The sequence below is a fragment of the Lithobates pipiens genome, unplaced genomic scaffold, assembly GCF_037356315.1.
Source record: "Lithobates pipiens isolate NorthernLeopardFrog02 unplaced genomic scaffold, aLitPip1_a1.2 Scaffold_19, whole genome shotgun sequence".
NCBI lineage: Eukaryota > Metazoa > Chordata > Amphibia > Anura > Ranidae > Lithobates > Lithobates pipiens.
Window position 1 is genome coordinate 444,597,160 of NW_027507764.1, and position 22,513 is coordinate 444,619,672.

General features: G+C 40.9%; 1 protein-coding gene across 1 annotated transcript in view; it reads left to right on the forward strand.

Moving 5' to 3' along the window:
- Positions 1 to 571: 571 nt before the first annotated feature.
- LOC143997197 (aquaporin-4-like) overlaps positions 572 to 22,513 on the forward strand; it is a 79,211-nt gene continuing 57,269 nt past the window's right edge. Inside the window, exon 1 of the mRNA XM_077492690.1 lies at positions 572 to 726. The gene's annotated coding sequence lies outside the window, so the exon portion shown is untranslated. The remainder of the gene's footprint in view (positions 727 to 22,513) is intronic.

Below are 22,513 nucleotides of genomic sequence, written 5' to 3' on the forward strand. Positions count from 1 at the left end.
TATTACAAACATTGCCAACACTCATAGCTTTACTTGTAAAAAATCCAGGGACTGGAGAACAAACTCAAATATTATTTCTAATCTATATATACTATTGATATATAATTAATACCATTAGACTTAAATGTGGCCACAGCCCTTTATTATTGACGATACAACTTAACAATAATGAACCAATTTTATTTTTAACTGTAAAATGGTTATTCGTAACCATACATAAGATAATAGCATACAATGGTTCAGCCATTAAAGCTCGAACAACATTACTACACCAGTAACACCACTATCCCCTTCTGTAGTCTATATCTGCCCTGATATGAGATAATTGTCACCTTGATCATTGTGACCTTGCCCACCTTGGACAGTTAAGGAGGTGTAGTAGTGATTACATTCAATACATTTTTTTTTTAAATATTTTCCTGTTAGTTATTATTAATATTATTATTATTATTATTATTGTTGTTATTTTGTTATGTTTCCTGAAATTACATTGGGGTTATGTCACTGAAGGTGCACACATAGTGGCTTTTTTTATCCCTATACCTATACAGGCGTTGAACTGTGCAGCAGGTGTTCAGAGTTAATTACAGTACAGAGGAGAGGGGAATGTACATCACAGGTGCTGGCTCATCAATAGGAGCGATCAAGCAACGAGCTGCAGGTCTCTTGGATAACACTACTAGAAAGCAGATTGCATCTCTCTAAACTGGATATTTGAAAAAAAAGGTACTGTACAGTCAGAGATATTCTTTTTTTTTTTTTTTTTAAATAGAAATTTTAGAAATGAGAAAAAAACTATGGATACTCTGAATGCAATATATCAATTACATTTTACCTATTAACTCTCACTATATGTATACACTAATGTAGAGCTGTAGAGAAACTGAATACTGGAAATATTTAAAAAGAAAATAAACTTTGGAATCATTTTGAGGCAGAAATGTGCAAAAATATTAATTAAATAATTTCATTTTAGCTTATTATTGGTTCTGTTAAAACCACTTATTATAGGATTTGCCCCATTAATGACCAGGCCATTTTTTGCGATGCAGCACTTTGTCATTTTAACTGACAATTGCGTGATCGTGTGACGTTGTACCCAAACAAAATTTATGCCCTTTTTTTCCCCTAGAAATAGAGCTTTCTTTTGTTGGTATTTTATCACCTATGTGGCCTTTATTATTTTGCGCTATAAACAAAAAAGGGAAGCAACAATTTTGAAAAAAAATTATATTTTTTACTTTTTCATATATCCCCGCTGAGCCAGGGGATGACAGGTCCGTCTCTGCTCACTGTGTAGGGACGGATCTGTCAGATCTCAGCTCTCTGCTATGGTGGATTGGATGAAAACATATCCGCCTGTCAGTTTTCATCTAATCCGATCCACCAGATGAATGGAAAATAAGATTTCCATCCGTCTAGATTCAACGGATCAGATATCAGCGCAGATGTCACCGCTGACATTAGTCACTCCATAGACCTACATGGAGCGTCCATTCAGGTCTGCCTAAAAAAACTGACAGGCGGACCTAAACGGTCCGCCCGTGTGAAAGGGGCCTTACTGTATAAATGTCACTGGCAGGGAAGGGGTTAACACCTGGGGGCAATCAAGGGGTGCTCCCTAGGAAGGTGTTTCTAACTGGGGTGGAGTGTACTGCCTGGAAATCAAGAGAAATGGCTGTTCTTGATCACTAGGAACAGCAGATCTCTCTCTACTCCCCTGACAGAACGGGGGTCTGTCTGTTTACATTGACAAATCCACGTTCTGGCTCTCTGTGGAGCTATCATGGGTAGCCAGCGGACATTGCAGCCATCGGCCATGAGCATTGGCTTTGGAGTCACGCCCCCCCTAGAGCTTCTTAAAGCGCCCAACGTACAATGACCGTGATTTGCGCAGCCGTGCCAACCTGCCACAGTACAACTGGGGCTTCTGGTCGTCAAGTAGTTAAGTATGTTATATATTTCATAATTGGAAACTGATGTATTGAAGTGGTATGCATGAACATTGTTCCCGTTATTAAATTTGTACAAGGTATCCCTAATAATAAGCATATTAGACTATATCAGGGGTAGGCAACCTTAGAGAGATGGCGATCTACTTGAACAAAGCTGATGAAGTCAAAGATCACCAGGCACAGTGTCCTGTTGTTAGGGTCGATTCACATCAGAATGCAGTGCCAGAAAGGCATGTTTCCTTTGTGTTTTCTGCACCGTGTCCAAAATGCACTGCCTTTGTGATCTACTGCTGGTCATAATACATTGTTAATCTCAAACATTTATCGCAAACGCAGTGTGTTTGTGAGCACAAAAATAAAAAAATAAAATACGTATTACAAGAGAGTGCAGGGTTCATGAGTGCATTACACTCGGAATACAGGGGTCAGGAGTGAGTTGTGCTCAGAATGCTGGGATCAGGGGTGTGTTGCGCTCAGAATAAAGGGATCAGGAGTGCGTTATTCTCAGAATAACGCAGGGATCAGGAGTGCGTTACGCTCAGAATAACGCAGTAATCAGGAGTGTGTTATGCTCAGAATAACGCAGGGATCAGGAGTGTGTTACCCTCATAATTCAGGGATCAGGAGTGCGTTCCGCTTAGAATGCTGGGATCAGGTGTGTATTGCAGTCAGAATGCAGGGATCAGGAGTGAGTTATGCTCAAAATGCAGGGATCAGGAGTGCGTTACGCTCAGAAGGCAGGGATCAGCAGTGCGTTTGTGAGCACAAAAATAAAATAAATAAATTATTATTACAAAAGAATGCAGGGTTCATGAGAGCATTACACTCAGAATGCAGGGTTCATGAGTGTGTTGCGCTGAGAATGCAGGGTTCAGAAGTGTGTTATGCTCAGAATGCAAGGATCAAGATCGTGTTGCGCTCAGAATGCTGGGATCAGGAGTATGTTATACTCAGAATAACGCAGGGATCAGGAGTGCATTATGCTCAGAATAACGCCGAGATCAGGAATGTGTTACGCTTAGAATAACGCAGGGATCAGGAGTGCGTTACACTCAGAATGCAAGGATCAGGAGTGCGGTGTGCTCAGAATGCTGGGATCAGGAGTGCATTGAGCTCAGAATGCAGGTGTCAGGAATGCATTGCGTTCAGAATACAGGGATCAGGAGTGAGTTGCACTCAGAATGCAGGGATCAGGCATGCGTTGCACTCAGAATACTGGGATCAGAGTGCGTTACGCTCAGAATGCAGAGTTGGGGGGTTATGTGAAGGGTGGTAGAGGACATTGCTATGGGGTGGCCCTGCCCATAGCAGTGTCCACTGTCACCTTCACATCACCTCCCCCCCACACACAATAGTGTCCTCCTCTTCCCCCTTTAGCAGTAACCTCTGGACTTCTTCCCTCCCAGCTGTGTTCCATAGCATATTCCCATTGCATCCTACCTCTGCACACAGAGATCGGGAGAAAGCACAGTTCTGAACGAGTGACTTTTCATATTAACAAGCCGGTGATTGGTTGCTTAGGACCTAGCAACCAATCACCTGCAGGTTAACATGGTAAGCTCCTCCTCCTGCCCTCTGTCCTGAGCTGTGCTTGCTCTCGCTCTCCGCTGTTCACTGATGACAGCGTTGGAGGCAGGGGCGGGTCATGGAGAGAGAAAAGAACCAAAGGCGTGACTGGTGGTAGAGAACCAGTCCTGTACCTGCAGTGCAGACCTGTTAGTGGTCTACCTGTCACTTGTCTGCGGTCAACAGGTAGCCTGCAATTGATGGGTTGCCGATCCCCGGAATATAGTGCTATTGTCATGTACCTGGTGGATGCCGAAGTGCCGAGAGGGCTCCCCTTGCGGCTAAGTGCAGTACACCCCTAAAGATGATACAGAAGGTGTAGTGCCCAAAAAAGCACAGGTTGCCAGATGGGTACAGGAGAGTAGAGTCGGTGGTCATCTGAAGTATAACGGATAATGCAGGATACACAGCTGGGCCAAAGTCTCTAGGAATCCTCAGTAACATTTGGCAATGGTATGTGCAGGAGATGGTAGTGGAAGCCAAGCCAGGGTTCAAACACTGTAGATTCGACAGGAGGAAGAGGTTCAAGCCAAGGTCAAAGACAGGAAGACAGGCCAGGAACAGGTAGCAGTAGCAAAGTCTGTGATGCAATCTGGGATCAGACACTGGAGATAGCAGCAGAAGTCGGTAAAGCAAGCCAGGGGGTCAAATCAGGAGAACAGATCAGACAGGTCAGGAAATCCAAGTACAATATGCAAGTACAATAGGCATGGAGGCACAGGAAGGCTGACGAGAATCCAGCAATGTGATGGTAGCAGTCTTATATAGGCCAGTAAGTGGCCGCATTGTGCGTACATGCGTTTGCAATTAGCGTTGTCGCATGTTAGCACCGTTGTGGACCTGCGTATGCCCGTTCGCACTTCTTGCACTAGTGCGCATGGCAATGTGCAGGAAGCATCCATTACCAGTACTGGCACTATTGCCAGTTCTCCTACGGCCATTTCCCTGACCGTTATATTTCATAATTGTATAACAGAATTAGGGGCATAACTAGAAATCACAGGCCCCCATAGCCAAATTTTCCAAACAAGAAAAAAGAAACGTCATTGAGCCAAACTCTAATTACTACAGTCTTGTGACACTGGGACTGATATACAGCATATATTTTTAACCAGAAAAGAATGTATGTAGCCAATATAACAGCAGTGAGGAGACAATGTTATAGTACGCTCCTGCACATGGGTTTAAGCAGTGCACAGTGACATCTGCTAGGTGCACTGTGTTACCATTCAAAGTATATTGTACCTCAACACACCTGCCTAGGGGTATGCATTTTTGCATAGCACAACATGCAGTAATACAGTAAAGTGTGTTGTGTTATTGCATGTTTTACTTTTTTTCAATGCATCACAATGCAAAGCACACTATTGTGTTGTCACATGCTCTGCAAAAATTCACAGCAAAGGAAGGTTTGTAAGAGTGCTATAGACTTTGAATGGATGTTCACCTCACATGCATTGCTGTGTGCTTATAAAATAGTGTATTGGCGCAACACTATGGTGTGAACAAACCCTAAAAGAAGTAAATATAACCGCTCATTTCCCTAGTTTCATTAGTGGCAGCGTATTTATAACCACCCATGCGACAGTAATTACCACCCTCTGAAAAGCGTTTTACTTTTCAAATGGTGGTATATAGCAGCAGCTGACAGGCAATCATGAGGCAATCCTGACAACTCTTGAATGTCTTTTTTTTTTAAGCCCAAGGGGGACTTTGTGTTAACATACATCAACCTCCACTGGGCCTATTGGACCCAGGCAGAATTTTGAGAGGGGCAGCAAATTGATGCCCAAGATTTTTTTTTACAGCGGTTTTGTGTGTCATATCCAGGGGTGGATTGGGCCAGGGTGAAAACTGGCTATCCGGCCACTCTGCTGCCCTGTAAAAAGGCTGCCCTGCTGCCCTCAACATGCATGCTCATAGTTGCAGGGCACAAGGGTGCTCACACACAGTCTAACACCGGCTGTTATACATCTGAGCACACATGAAGAGCTGCCGGGTGCGGGGTACCCAGCAGGTGTCAGAGAGCAATGAAAGATCCCTTCCCTACCAGCTCTGCCAGCAGCTGATGTTTGGACGCAACTTGCGAGGCTTGCATTTCTATTGGGTAGAAGTTAAGGAGAGGGTGCAGCTGGCCTTGCACCGGCCCACTTGTTTTTGCTCTGGTGCATGCATGAGGCTAGGCACTGAAGACAATGGGAGCACTGGGAGAGAACAAAAGAGAAGTAATATAAGTTAGTTCTGTCTGTGTGACAGGACACAGGGTGCCCATCATTTTTTCTAGCAGTGGCTGCTGATCTGCTGGATGGCCAAATGTTACATAACCTGTCATGCTGAAAAATCCCTATACAGCCCTAGCTTGCCATTATACTAACCTAGCCTGCCTCTATACTGCCCTAGCCCACCCCTATACTACCCTAGCCTGCCCCTATACTGTTCTAGCCTGCCCCATATACTACCCTAGCCTGTCTATATACTACCCTAGCTTGGCCCTATACTACTGTCTATATACCACCCTAGCCTGCCCATATACTACCCTAGCCTGTCTATATACTACCCTAGCCTGCCCCTATACTACTCTAGACCGGCCCTTGGAATTGGAAACATAATGGTATGACATATCATTTTGCCTATAGACAAGGTGCTGTTGCATGTAAATCTGACTTCCTGATCAATTAAATTTTTGTTTTAATTATCATGATATCAAATAATGGATGTGGGGGTCTTTTGGTCGGCGTGTTTTTTTATTTTTTTTGGGGAGGCGTGCAACATTGCATTATTGGACCCAGGCAGGACAATGTGCATTTGGATAAGGTTTTCTATAGTGGAAGAGATAATAAAAAGCAAAACATTAAAGTGGGACACCTGCTAAAATTATTTTCCCATTTTAAAAGGAGAGGGATGGGTTAGAACCTCCTTATATTTTTGTGTCTTCATTTCTCTGCCTTTTCTGGAGACACAACAGAAAATAACATGAAATAATCCTAAAATGAGCAGAAATCCTGCCTGACAGTTGTCATTGGAACGTGTGTCCCCATTTGGATATTTCAACTGTGTAATAGAAAGGTCTTTACCAGTCAAATCAGTGGGCTAGGAATTTCCATGGCTGCAGCATATTGCAATCCAAATTAACTGTAAATCTATTGGATTGCAATTGTTTCACTAGCATTTATTTGGATTATTTTTGCAGTTTATAACACAGTGGGGGTTATTTACTAGAGGGAAATCCACTTTGCACTGCAAGCGCACTTGGAAGTAAATTCGCTGTAGGGGGACATGTAAGGAAAATAAAAAAACAGCATTTTAGTTTGCACATGATTGGATTATAAAATCAGCAGAACTTCCACTCATTTCAGATCTACCCCTTAGATATAGAGCGACTACACTTCCAAGTGCACTTGCAGTGCAAAGTGGATTTGCCTTTCGTAAATAACCCCCAGTGAAACATAGTTGGGAGCTATGCTCAGTTTGATTTATTGTCAGCTTAAGCATTTTTACATAAAAACATAGATAACTCACTGCAGAAACAAACCAAGTGGTCCATTGAGTCTGACCCTTTTTTGAATATTAACGTGTATGGTTGGGTGATTTATCAGGAACCATGGCCATGTGTAATATATTGAACTATTCTGTACTGTTGTGCCTGTGTACAGCATCAGTACATATGCATTGTACATCTGGAGCATTGCTTTGATCTATTATTTTCTTTGAACTATTACATCTATTGCAGAATTGTCATGAGGTATGGCAGCAAAGCAGTTTGGATGATCTTACTTAGAACTATAAGGCCTGGCATAGGCTAACAATTATGTACAATATCGTTTAAGAGGAGAGTCCAGATTGTTACTGCTACAGTGCATACATGTACAATATACAGTATCTCACAAAGATAATTACCAACCATATATTGCAAAATAATTGTTCATACATAAAAAGTGCATATACACATAAAACCAATATAAACAATATATATTTCCAACCAATGTGCTTCTGTGCGCCAAACCATATATAGCAAATATACAGTATTTCACAAAAGTGAGTACACCCCTCACATTTTTGTAAATATATGTTATTATATCTTTTCATGCAACAACACTGAAGAAATTACACTTTGCTACAATGTAAAGTAGTGAGTGTACAGATTGTATAACAGTGTAAATTTGCTGTCATCTAAAAATAACTCAACACACAGTCATTAATGTTTAAACCAATGGCAACAAAAGTGAGTACACCTCTAAGTGAAAATGTCCAAATTGGGCCCAATTAGCCATTTTCCCTCCTCTGTGTCATGTGACTCGTTAGTGTTACAAGGTCTCAGGTGTGAATGGGGAGCAGGTGTGTTAAATTTGGTTTTATCGCTCTCACTCTCTCATACCGTTCACTGAAAGCTCAACATTGTACCTCATGGAAAAGAACTCTGACGATCTGAAACATTGTAGCAAAGTGTAATTTCTTCAGTGTTGTCACATGGAAAGATATAATAAAATATTTACAAAAATGTGAGCGGTGTACTACTGTGTATATAGAGAGAGGGAGAGAGGGAGAGAGGGAGAGAGGGAGAGAGGGAGAGAGGGAGAGAGAGAGAGAGAGTGTTGTGCTCATAAGTTTACATACCCTGGCATAATTAATGATTTATTGGCCATTTTTTAGAGAATATGAATGATAACATGACAACTTTTCTTTCACTCACGGTTAGTGTTTGGCTGCAGCCATTTATTATCACTCAACTGTGTATACTCTTTTTAAATCATAATCACAACAGAAACTACCCAAATGACCCTGATCAAAAGTTTACATACCCCAGTTCTTAATCTCACGTATGGCCACCATTAACTTCAATGGCAGCTTGAAGTATTTTGTGGTATTTGTGGATGAGGCTCTATCTTCTCAGATGTAAAGCTGCCCATTCTTCTTGGCAAAAAGTCTCCAGTTCCTGTAAATTCTTGGGCTGTCTTGCATGAACTGCATGTTTGAGATCTCTCCAGAGTAGCTTAATGATATTGAGGTCAGGAGACTGAGATGGCCACTCCAGAACCTTCACTTTTCTTCTGCTGACAGGTCAGCTTGGCTTTGTGTTTTAGGTCATTGTCATGTTGTAATGTCCAAGTACATCCCATGTGCATCTTCCTGGCTGATGAATGCAAATGTACTGCATTCATCTTGCCATGAAATTTGACCAAATTTCCTGTGGCTTTTTAGCTCACACATCCCCAAAACATCAGCGATCCACCTCCATGTTTCACAGTATTGTGTACCCTTCATTATAGGCCTCTCCAAATGATAATCTGCCACAGCATAAACATCGAATTGTTAATAGTGAAGCTGGACTTTTGTTTTCTCAGCTTAGTTTTATTTTCCACAAAGGATAATGCCTAAGCAGAGTTAAATTTTTCCACTGGCGCATACTTCCTGCAGTAGGGAGTTCTCCTTCTTCTTCTCCTACTCCCCATCTCTTCCTTTCTATTGGCCACTTTGACTGTAAGTCAAACACAATGCAACCCAATCATCAGTCACCCCCTCCAGTGCCTGCTGCTTCCACCAACCCACATGCAGACTTCCTCCCCACAGATCCTTGCTCTACCCTTCCAGGTCCCAAATATCCTGCACACCCTCCTACAGACAGTGTTAGGGTTCAGGGAGCAGACAGACTAAGTAGGAGACGCTGAAGAAGAAGAGAAGTAGAAGCAGCTGTCATCCCCTCTGTCAGTATCTCTGACAATATGTATAGGGAAAGGGATGGGTTCTGTGCAGGGATAGCTCCTATCACTGTCCAAGCTGACTGCCAGCATCTCTGTAGCTGCATTCTGTGAAGTTTGGATTGCAAAACAGATTGATAAGGAGGAATGCAGATAATGCATTCATAGGCTTTTCGCTTCTGTTTTAAGAATTTCTGACATTTTGTCAATTCAGGGCAAAGTAACAACATCTTTTCAAACCCAGCTTGACCCATTTACTGTATACTCACCTTCATGTTCTCCTCACAGTTTCTCCATTTGAGCTGCAGCAAATATTTAGTGCTTCTAGGTGTGATGGAGAATATGACCTCCTCCCATGATACAATGTCTAAAGCCTCCTACACACGATCCGATTGTTAGCAGGGTATTGTGTGATAACCTACTGTTGGCCTAAAATCCGACCGCTAGTATGTTCCTTCAGACAATTGTTGTCCAACTTTCGGCCAACAAATGTTGGAGGGCATTCTAGTAAATTTTGGTGGACAACGGTCTGTTGTCAGATTTTTGTATCATCTGTACACAAGTCCATCACACAAAAGTACAAACACGCATGCTCAGAATTAATGCTCACCAAATACGACATTAGCAGAAGGTGCCCGAAGGGTGGCGCTCAAGAGCTGAAATTCCATGTAGTACGTCACTACGTTTGTGTTTGTTGGCCAACAATTGTGTGCTGTTAGCATGCAAGACAAGATCCAGACACACAACCATTTGACAAAAGTCTGACTTTCTGTTTTCCAACAATCCAATTGTCTGTACGAAGCTGAAGTCCCAGGAGCTGACAACCAGCTCCCATACTTAGTGCACTAAAGGCTCTTTTGGGGATTTCAGGTGCGTTTTAAACAGACATGGAAACCGCACAGATGTCTCTGAAATCGTCGGATTGACATGTGGGAATGAAATTGTGCTAGTTACAGCTGAACTCATACGATTTCAATCCCACAGCAGTGTGAACCTGGGCTGATTCATAGTAAGTGTAGTAAAAGCTTAATTTCTGTTTTCACAAAATATGGCATTGTTTTTAGGGCCAGGAGCTAACAACTTTTTTCCACACTTGGGAGGACATCTGACACCTTGTCACAAAGCACTACATGTGCACCTAATACTGTTGGTAAGTTGTTTAATAAATTGCCTGATCATCAACAGAGGCCTTTTTTTTTTTAATACCTTGATGTGTTAGTTAGAGGGGTTGGTAAGCTTTTCCAATACACAAAAATTACAGGCTTGTTTGGAGAGATGCTGATTCTTTGCATATTTACTGGTTTGTGGGGCAGAATTTTACTAGCAGAGCCAGTTTTTGATGTAAAAGCCACAAATCGCTGACAGGGCAAACTCTCTATGGCTCGCTAATGCCTAAACATTGATATATGCAAGCTTATTGCTTACTAGACATGTGCATTTTGTTTCATTCCAAATCGAAATTCGGACAAATTTTTATTATTCGGACATTCGGATGCATCCGAATTACCGAATTACAATGCTAACAAATTCAAACGTAATTCGAATCAAAAAATGACATTTTGCAACCCGAATTTCGGGCCACATATCTCGGGGCCACTTATAGCTAGAAACCCCACATATCCAAATTTGGGGTTTCTAGTTTCAAGTGACCTTGAGTTACGGGGCCCCAAATTCGGGTCGCAAAATGTCATTGTGGCACTCGTGGCAGGTGTCATGGCATGTGGACAATACACAACTTGTGGCAGGTGACTTGGCAAGTGGACAATGACATACAGCATATGTACTTGCCTTGCGATCGACATCCGTGACTTCTTCAATCAGGCATGCTGACAACTTCATTGATGTGATAAATATAAATGAAATAAGATGTGTGTGTTTTTTTGCACTGGTACACTGCAAGTATGAGAAGTTTATGTGACCGATATATATAAGTAAGTATAAGTAACTAACCATCTTCCAAAATTTCTAATTCAAATAGAAAAGATTAGAAAAAAATATAATTTAATAGAATAAAATAGAAAGAATATACAACCATCTTCAGAAATTGAAATTTCAAATAGAATAAATTTGAATTTCGAATAGTATGAATTCAAATTTTTTAATTCATTAATTTTAAATTTGGATAGAAAAGATTATAATAAAATAGAAAATAGACTAGAAAAACGATAAAACATAATAGAATATATTATATTTTATTCTGTTCTATTGTTTTTCTAGTCTAATAGAAAGGATTTTAATAGAATATAAAAGAATAAAGTCAAAATCATTATATACTAAATGTGAATTTCAGAAGAGTGTTATATATATATATATATATTATTATTATTATTTTTTTTTTTTTCCGACATTCCAATGAATTCGAATTTTAATAGAAAAGATTAGAATGGAAATAGAGAAAATAGAGAATAGACTAGAAAAACAATAGAACAGAACAGAATATAGATACTATCCATTTCATTTTTAATTTCTTTTGCAGATTACTATTTGTTTCTGTAAGATCTCCTTCAGACTATTAGCATCTATTTATTTTTTTGCAGATCTCCTGCAGACAATTAGTATCTATTTAGTTTTCTCACCAGATCTCCTGCAGACTATTAGCATAGCAATCCAAATTTGGGGTTTCTAGCACCAAGTGACCTCGAGATACATGGCCCTAAATTTGGGTCGCAAAATATTTTCGAATGCGGTTGAATTAATTTCAAATCATGTTGAAATCATTTCTAATTCGGTAGAAATATTTTCGAATTTGGTTGAAATATTTTCGAATGCGACCGATTTTTCGAATTCGGTAGAAAACGAAACGAAATCCGAAAACGAATTTAATGAATTTAACGAATATAACTAAACAAAATTAATTAACAAATTAAAACGAAACAAAACTAAAAAATGTTTTCCTTTTGCACATGTCTATTGCTTACTAGTATGGGTTACAGGGTGTAGAATCATTCTTTACAATGTATTTATTCCGAATGATTTTCCTACAGATCTCAGTAAGGTGCATGGCAGAGGACAAAAAGCTGCAGGCAAGCTCAGTGTGAAACTGACAATTTCATTAATTTCAGGACAAAGAAGTCATAAATAATTTGACCTCATGTACATGATGGTGAACACCACAAACCAAAGCAATTGTAAACACTTCACTGATGTGGTCCTTTCAATATTTCTTCAAATCTCAAATACACATTTGTAATAAATGAGTAATTATTTTTTTATTACAAAAAATGGACTCCCACTGTGATTAAGAGTTCATGGACTTAGTGTTCTAAACTTTGGGCATTTCTCATATAGCGTACTTTTATTATAACATCAGAGCTTAGAAAGATGAGTAAGAGCCAATTTGTGTGCATTAACATGTGCGTAATACACTTGCACAAGTGTGCTTCTGAAGCATTAACACACATGGCAGTGCTTATTTTTTTATAACTGCTTAACATCTTAATATTGTTATACACTACAACCTATTACTATGGTGCACAAAAAATGCTATATGTCCTACTTTTCTCAGCACACACCAACAAGCTTCACTGACGTAATAGGGCAAAAGGCAAATTGGCTTGCTCTTGCCTTCAGGGATGCCGCCCAACACTGCTGTTGTGAATGGGTAGAAACATTATTGGAAGAAATAAAATATGTAGGGTGATTTATAGTGCAATTTATTGAGTGATTTATAGTGCAATAAGCAACGGGGCTGGTAGGAACACTCCCATTTCTTATAAGTTTCTATTAATTTCAGTTTATACCAGGAATACTATCAATTTGGACTTTGCATATTATGTTTTTGAGGTTTTCCTCGGGAGGTTTCTTTTATGGTCCAAAAACATACTGGTAGGCACACTAGCTTCTGTCCCAACTGCTCCTTGATTGTATCTGTATGATTTTAATATGAATATTAGGTTCTAAAAAGTTTTGGGGGCAAGATTTTTATGACCGGTTCTATGTTTTCTGTAAAGTAATGTAGTGTTATATGAACATGGTAGAAGTGTTTACTTGATAGTTCTGAAACTGCACCTTCACTGGCTACAGACAATGACATGTCTCTGGGATTCACAGTGAAAAAGCTCTTCCTATAGGCTAAAATTCAACAGTGAGTCTTTTCTTAAAAAAAAAAAAAAAAAAAACGAAACAAATAAAACCCCCCAAAAAAACAGGATTAAACTTTTTGCCAAACAGTAAGGTACATTAGCACCTCAATTCCAACAGCATTTGCTTCAATGCTATCACTGTATGTGTACTGGAGATATAATTAATAATAATAAAATATGTCGATAAAGGTAAGCAAATGCTGAAAATAGCAATAATTATAAGATAAGGGGCTATGCACACTGGGCTTAAAAAATGCTAGTTCTTTTGCAGAAAAAAATGCTTACCGTATATAGGATATTTTTGTACAGGCATTTAGGAGTGTTTAGCATTTTTTCTATCAGAAAACTCCTTTCAAAAATGCATGCCAGAAATGTTTTTTTTTTTCTGTCTCTAAACACTAAGTGTAAAAGTGAAGTGTGGGATTTGCTTTTCTACTTACCTAGCTGGCTGCAGCACCGGTCTGATGTTTCATCTACGCTGAGAACATTCAAACACCGCCGAATGCTCGGTTCTCACAGCTTCATGAGCAGAGAGCTGGTGACTGCACTTACTGGTGTGCTGGGCTGTGTGGTGGGCAGGAGCGGCCGCATCAGGCTCTCTGCAGCTCACTGAGAGGCCGAGCTGGGTGTCGGTCCAGGCATGTGGGTGGATTCCAGCTCTGTGGCATTAGCCAACAGTGGGCTTTAGCTGTCTGCTGAAAACGGGTCACAAGAGTGCAGAACAAACTGCACTCCTGTGATCCACAGGAGATGTACAGCCAAATGAACTTCGGCCTTATGTCTCCTTTAAAATATACCTCTAAACGTGCTAATGTGCATACACACATAGGATAACACAGTGTTTTCTACAGGCAAAACGTAAAACTCCTTTAGAAGCAGCGTTTTTTTAAGCCCAGTGTGCACAGACCCTAAAAAAAACATATTTCTTTTGTGATAGTTGTGGCTTAACCAGTTCCGGACCGCGCCACATACATACTGTAAACTGCAGCAGTGCGGCCCGGCTGCACAAAGTCACGTACATGTACGTGACTCGTGCGCATCCCCCCGATTCGGTTTAGAACCGATCACTCAACAGGTCCTGGCCAATGATTTTTGGCCTCGAATCTGACCAATGGACAAACTTCCTATGCCTGTGTAATGTAAACACAGTCACAGGGATTGATGAAAGCTTACCTTCCAGAGCCCTTTTGGATCCAGCGTGTGGGAGAGAAGCATCTCACTGTGAGTACACCAACACTACATTAACACCAGTACAGTTAACCCTTTCACTCCCAGTCACTGTCAAAGTTTTACCAAGTGCAGTCAGTGTTCATATTTTTTCCTGATCATTGTATTGGTCTCACTTGTGATGCCAAACAGCGTTAGGGCAGTTAGAGGTAGGCCCAGATAGATTTAGGGTACCCCCATATCTCCCCTAATAAAGGCTTAACCCCTTGATCACCCCCCACTAGGGATGAGCCGAAAATTCGTACGAACTTTAGAACCCTATTAAAGTCTATGGGACTCGAACGCTCGAAATCAAAAGTGCTAATTTTAAAGGCTAATATGCAAGATATGCAACAGACAACACCAGCAATAAGGGGTATCTTCAGGTGTATACTGTGCTGGAGGCACACAACACCCACTTTAACGCCTGCAGATGCCTGTATTAGAGAACACCAGCAATAAAGGGTAAATACAGGTGTATACTGTGCTGTGCTGGAGGAACACAACACCCACTAACTCCTGCAGATGCCTGTATTAGAGAACACCAGCATAAAAGGGTACATACAGGTGTATACGGTGCTGGAGGCACACAACACCCACTAACTCCTGCAGATACCTGTATTAGAGAACACCAGCAAAAAAGGGTAGATACAGGTGTATACTGTGCTGGAGGCACACAACACCCACTAACTCCTGCAGATGCCTGTATTAGAGAACACCAGCAAAAAAGGGTAGCTACAGGTGTATACTGTGCTGGAGGCCCACAACACCCATTTTAACTCCTGCAGATGCTTAAGAAAAGAACACACTGTCCCTGCCTATCTTGCTCTTTCCCATGCACGCAGGGACACACTACACAAGGCCACTACTCTTATATAGTGTGGGGCGTGTACTAAACCCCCTGAGCTATAATTGGCCACAGGCATCCTGCCTGTGGGCAATTATGGCTCTCCTCGCTTCCGGTGCTGTGATTGGCCAAGCATGCAGGGTCACAGTGCATGCTTGGCCAATCATGAGCCAGCAATGCACTGAGATGGTGTAGTGCATTGTGGGCCACACGAATTTCACACAAAGTTCTGAATTCGTTGAACAGACGAACAGCTGATGTTCGAGTCAATCATGCGTTCGAGTCGAACACCGAGCTCATCCCTACCCCCCAGTTAACCCTTTCACTCCCTGTCACAGTGTCATTAGTATAGTGTACAGATTTTTTTTCTAAACACTGTATTAGTGTCACGGGTGATGCTAGTTAGCTAGTTAGTGTCAGCTCTTTGATTGCCAGTAGCACTAACACACGCTCACAAACCATACACATCCATTACTAGAATAATGTCTGGACAGATCAATATCTTTGATCTGATCAGATCTATACTAGCATCCCCAGTAGTATAGTGTTCTCAAAAATGCAGCGTTAGCAGTATCAGCCCACACACCTGCCAGCACCTGCGTTTAGCCCCTCCACCCAGCCCAGCCCACCCAAGTGCAGTATCAGAAGATCACTGTCACTTCCAAAACACATCACACAAAACTGCAGTGTTTGCAGAGTCAGGCCTGATCCCTGCTAGCGCTAGCAATACATTTTTTTGTAGCGGTTCAAACAGTCCTCTGACAACCAAGTGTCTTTTTACCTGTGAGTTGCATTAGTTACCTATAAATTTATTGGCCAAAATTTCAAACCAAAGTTACACTAGTGAAGAGGCCTACAGGATGCTGATAATGACAGATCCCAATGGATTGCTCTGACGATGGAGTAGTCGTCCCTGCTATGGACACGCGTATCCCACCCTGTTCTTCTGTTGCTGAGGTACAACAACCGCATGATAATCATATGCAGCAGACAGTCAGTACTAGTGCTGCTAAACCTTCTGGTGAACTGGCAAGCACCAGTGGCCTAGTACACCCTGGTCATAGACAAACCAGCACTGCAGTATCACTTGGTGACATGGCGAGTCCCATAAGTACAGTTCAAGCTGGTGTGGTGGCTAGCACAAGTAGTGCTTCGCAGCCACCAAGAGTTCGAACACAGGCTCATAGAGCCCATGGTGCCTTTCCTGATGGACTTACGAATCCTGATTGGCAGCCCACAGATTCTGCAGTGCCCGTACTTCCCCCCATTCATTGGCCAACCCAGAATTCAGGTGGAAACAGCAGATTTAACTCCCTTTGAATTCAAAAATTCACCCCTATGAGAAAATTTTACTGGAAACCTATAACAGTTTCTGAATTTAGGACCTATCTGGACCTATCCCTCAACATGGGCATTACTAAAAAGTATGAGTTGCGGTCATATTGGTCCACTGACCCAATTCACCATATGCCCGTGTTCTCTGCTGCCATGGCCAGGGCTAGGTACGAGCAGATATTGTGATTCATGCATTTCAATGACAATGAACTCTGTCATCCTGGAAATGACCCTTAACATGATCGGCTTCATAAAATTCGGCCCCTTTGTAAACCACTTCAATGAAAGATTTGCAGCCTTGTTTATCCCCGATCAAGATGTCTACATTGATGAGTCCCTGATTAAATTTTCTGGCTGTCTTGTTTTAAAATAGTATCTCCCCAGCAAGTGTGCCGAATACGGGGTCAAGACATATAAGCTCTGTGACAGGGCCACGGGCTATACATATAGTGTCCGGGTTTATGAGGGAAAAGATAGCACCTTGGAGCCTCCCAACGGCCCAGACTACATAGGAAGCAGTGGCGAGATTGTTTGGGACTTGGTGTCACCCTTATTCAGAAAGGGGTACCATTTATACGTGGACAATTTTTATTCAAGTGTGCCACTTTTTAGACACTTCTATCAATCAGGAATTGGCGCATGTGGCACTGTGCAATATAATCATTGGGGCTTCCCCCAACGGCTTGTAAATGTCCAACCTAGTCAGGGGGAGAGAGCCTGCTTGAGGTCCAATGAATTACTTGCAGTGAGATGGTAGGACAAACAGGAACATTTTCATTCTGTCTTCCATTCATCCAGATACAGCAGTCCAAATTCCTACGGCGATCGGTGTTGTTGAGAAGCCCCTCTGTGTCCATGACTACAACCGTAAAATGGGAGGGGGCGGTGGACTTCAACAACCAGATGATGGAGCTGTACTTAGTTGCCCCGTAAGGCCAGAGGCTGATATAAAAAAGCGTCTATATACTTATTCCAATTGGCTCTGTTCAACGCTTATGTGCAATACAAAGTGTCTGAACCATTCCTAAAATTCCAGGAAGAGGTCATCGGATCCCTTCTGTATCCAGCAGGTGCTGTGACCCAAATTCACAACCCAGATGCAGTGAGCCGGCTGCATGAGAGGCATATTCCAGGTGCCTTTCCTGGTACCCCTACCCAATGAGCACCCCAAAAAAGATGCCGTGTCTGTAGCAAGTGCAGATACAAGCAGGACACCGCTATTTTTGTCCCTCCTGTCCAGGCGAACCTGGTCTCTGCATCGGGGACTGTTTCAGTTGCTATCACACACTAGTGAAGTACTACAATAGGGTACAGCACGGCACAGTCCTAGGGCACACCTTCACACAGGGTCTTGAAAGATGTTAGATGGCTATTGCATTTTGAGTGACCCTCCCTGAGCTGGAACGTTTAAAGTTATAATAAAAGTGTAAATAAATAAATAAAATTTTATATATATATATATATATATATATATATATATATATATATACACACACACAATAAAAAAATCCAAAAATAGTTGTTGTTGTTTTATTGTTCTTCTCTCTGTATTGTTCTGCTCTGTTTTAGTGTATCCTATGTTATACTGTAATGTTTTATTGTTTCTGTGTTTTATCATGTTTGCTTTGCATTTATGTCCTACTGTTTAACTGTACTGTTACTGTGATTTATTGTTAACCTTTGTTTGCTTTGCATGTACACCATTCAGCTGCAGCATGGGTTTATTTATTTTGACAGCAACGAGGTTTGCTCTCATGGTATGTAAATCCGTGACTCCAGTGCTGTAGGAGGTGATTTCTTTTTTTTTTTGTTTTTCACAAAGGTTTTTATTGATCAAACAACAAAAAGATCATAATACAACATTACAGTAATAAAATTGCTTATGCACGGTTCATAAGGTATTTCAAAATACAATGTAGTCTGATATAGAAATGAAAGTATACAGTATCACAGTTATACAGTGAGGTACATATTCAGTTGGTTTCGAATCCTTTTCATATGAGATATAAATATAGCTACTTAAATGTATTTTTGAGGTAGGGGATGACCGGGGGAAGGGGAGGGGGGGAGGAAAAAAAAAACAGAAGGGGGGGTTGGTTTTTGTCTTATGTCCACAGCCTGAGAGCCTTTATATTCTATCCAATTAAACCACGTTGAGGTAAAGTTAGCTATTTTTTCCTGTGAAATGCTTAGAAGTTCTTCTATGGATTCTATAGAATTGATTCTCTGAAACTACTCTTTCTTTTATGGTATTGTATTCGAACACCAGTGGTATGTGATACTGTGTCTTGCAGCATTTATCATAAACATTGTTAATGATTTTAAGTAGCGTTTTTGGGGATTGTGTAGTAGATATTGTGCTGGTTTGAATTTTAAGGTTTCTGAAGTTACTAAGGTGGTGGTTTTGTTAACCATCTTCCAAAAGGATTGGATTAGAAGGCAGGACCACCAAATGTGTACCCTCCTCTTTGTTGCATCTCCAGCATCTGTCAGAGACCTGGGGGTAAAATTTGTGCAGTAGATTGGGAGTTCTATACCATCTGGATATTATTTTAAAGCCACACTCTTGAGTGGCAACATTTAGTGGCAACATTTAGTGATCCTTTGTGTGCGTACGTGTAGATGGTTTCCCAGTTTTCGTCAGATAGAGTTAAATTTAGGTCTTGTTCCCAGGCTTGGCATGACGAAATGGAGAACTCCGAACCACTCATGAAGAGTGAATTATAAAGGGTTGATATGTTGTGTCTTTGTGGGCATTTTCATTTTTTTTGTACATAGGTCTTATAGAGTCGTAGGAGTTCTGGTCCAAAGGTGAGCCGTTTCAGTTTTGGTCAGAAAGTGTCTTCTTTGTATGTAGTTCCATTGTGTAATTGGGATTGGAGTTTTATCTTTATTGATTTTCTCCAGAGATAATAGTTTCCCGTTTTTGAAGAAATGTTTAGCTAAAACATCCTTATGAGGCCAAGAGTCAATGAGAAATTTCCCCTCTTTACCTGGGGGGAAATCTGGATTGTTTCTTAGTGGTGTGAGGGGGCTAATCCATGGGGAAGGGTTATTCTTTTTGTAGGTATTGTGAAATATTTCCAGAGTAGGGCATATAAGAGGATGGGATTTGATATCTCTTGAGAGGTGTGATGGGTTTATCCAAGGTAGGTGGTTCATTTAAAGGGGGAATTGTGTTTGTTCTAGTGTCACCCAGTCCTTAATTGGCTGATGAATATTCCAGTCTACTATACGTGTCAGAGCTGCCTGATGATATTTTCATAAGTCAGGGAGCTCTATTCCTCCTTTATTTTTGGGTAAGTTTAGTGAATTTAATTCTGGGGGGGGCTTACTCCTCCAAATAAGCAAGCTTTGCGTTATCGTTTGCATAGCGTAGATAAATCTAGGTAGGATTGTCATCTTTATTAGTGAAGCCCTGCCAAACCATGAAATGTTAAGAGAGTTCCATCTTTTGAGATCCTCCTGGGTTTCCTTTAAAATGGGCAAGAAAATTCAGTTTAAAGAGGTCGTTTAGGTTTGTTGGGATTTCAATTCCAATATACATTATATTTTGTGTGGCCCAAGAGAAAGGGAAGTTTTGTTTACATAAATCTACTGTACTTGAGGGTAATGAGATATTAAGGACTATAGATTTTGAATGATTGATTTTTAATTTGGATATTAGTTGGAAGAGTTCAAGATCTTGAATGACGCTGGGTAGGGAAGTGTGGGGGTAAGAAAGAAAAAGGAGCATGTCGTCTGCGAAAGCGGCGATTTTATACGTATGATCTTGTATTTCAATACCCTTACTATCTGGATTGGATCTAATTTTGTTCAGTAGGGTTCTAATGTGAGGACAAAGAGTAGCGGTGATAGGGGGCATCCTTGTCTTGTACCGTTATGTAAGTTGAAGGGGTCCGACAGGTGGCCATTGACTCGAACACCTGCTGTTGGATTAGAGTAGAGTGCGTTTAATATATGCTCTCATCTGGGGTAGAATGCCTATATGATTTAAGACTGCGTCGATAAAGTCCCAGGCCACTCTTTTGAACGCCTTCTCTGCATTGAGGGAGAGGAAAAAGCCTTGTTTGTTTTTGGATATTAACCAGTGATTTATATACAGAGCTTTAATTGTATTGTCACGCCCCTCTCTTCCGGGGATAAAACCTACCTGGTCGAGGGAGATGAGGGATGATAACAGGGGTAAGAGTCTGTTGGCTAATATTTTGGCATAGATCTTGACGTCTACATTGATTAAGGAAATTGGTCTGTAGTTTGTGACTAGAGTCAAATCTTTTGCTTCTTTAGGTATAACAGTTATATGTGCTTCTAGTAATTGTTTTGGGGGGTGTTGTTCGGAGTGGAGTGCCTGGAAAGTTTTCAAAAATCTTGGTTTCAGTGTATTGGTAAAAATTTTGTAATATTGAAGGGGAAGGCCATCAGGCCCTTGGGCTTTGCCTATTTTCATATCTTTGAGGGCCTTATCAAATTTCCCGCCGGAGATGGGGGCTTCGAGTTCTTGGGCTGTATTCTCTGCTATTTGTGGTGGACTGTATTTTTCTAGGAAGTCTTGGATGAGTCTTGTTCTCTTTTCAGAGTTGTGAGGGCATTTGGGATTAGAGAGAATGTTATATAAGGACTGATAATATAGTTCAAACTGCTTGGCGAGCTCTCCATTTGAGGAGTGAGGTGTGTCTTGTTTGCCCCTTATCTAGTGGATAGTTGATGCAACTCTCTTATTTTGGACCGCTTTTGCTAGTAATCTTCCACTTTTGTTCCCCTGCTTGTAATATATTTTGTTTTTTAAGATGTATTGTCTTTTAGTTTTTAAGTTGAACTGCTCTGAGAGTAGTGCTCTTGCTTTCGTTAATTACTCAAAAGTGGAGACTGCAACAGTTTGTTTGTGTGTTGTTTCTAATTTATGGATTTGGTCAATTAAGGATCTGATTTTGGCCTGTTTTTCTTTTTTGAGTTTGATCAATTTATTTATAAATTCGCCTCAAATTACGCATTTGTGCACCTCCCACTGTGTCAGGATTGAGGTTTCGTCATTTTCATTTTGAGTAAAATATTCTTTTAGTTTGTTTTGGAAGTAAGTCACGTCTATGGGGTCTTTCAGGACGGTGGTGTTGAGTCTCCACGTCTTAGTTATGTTAGTTTTTTCTGGGAAAGTCAGAGTCATGGTGATAGGGTGATGGTCGGATAAAGTCATAGTTTATATTGATGAATTTTTCAGTAGTGATGAAAAAGTAGTCTATTCTGGAATATTTTTGATTGACCGTGGAGAAGTAGGTGAAGTCTTTGGTTTGAGGGTTCAGGGTTCTCCACACGTCATGCAGCATTAATTCTTGTAGTTGAAGTTTAATCTGTTTCAGGGCTCTATAAGGAAGGCACTACATACCATCTGAGGTATCAATGAGAGGGTTAACAGGAACATTGAAGTCTCCCCCTAGGATAAGTATGCCAGAGGCGAAGCTTGTTAATAGATCCTTTATCTTTCGAAAGAAAGCTAATTTTTTCGAGTTGGGAGCGTACATGTTAGCTTGTGATGGGGTGAGGGCCTATTTTTCCTTTTAGAAATATATATCTCCCCTCAGGGTCTAGCATTGTATCTTGGATCTGAAGTGGGGTTTGTTTAGAGATGAAGATTGATACGCCCTTGGTTTTCCCTTCTGGGTTGGTGGAGTAAAATACTGTTGGGAATCTCTTGTTGTACATTTTTGGAATGTTGTTGGCTTTAAAGTGAGTCTCTTGGATGCACACTATATTCGCTTTTAGTTTATAGAATTCATTTAGGAATTTGGATCTTTTTGCGGTATATTAAGCCCTTTAGCATTTATTGGT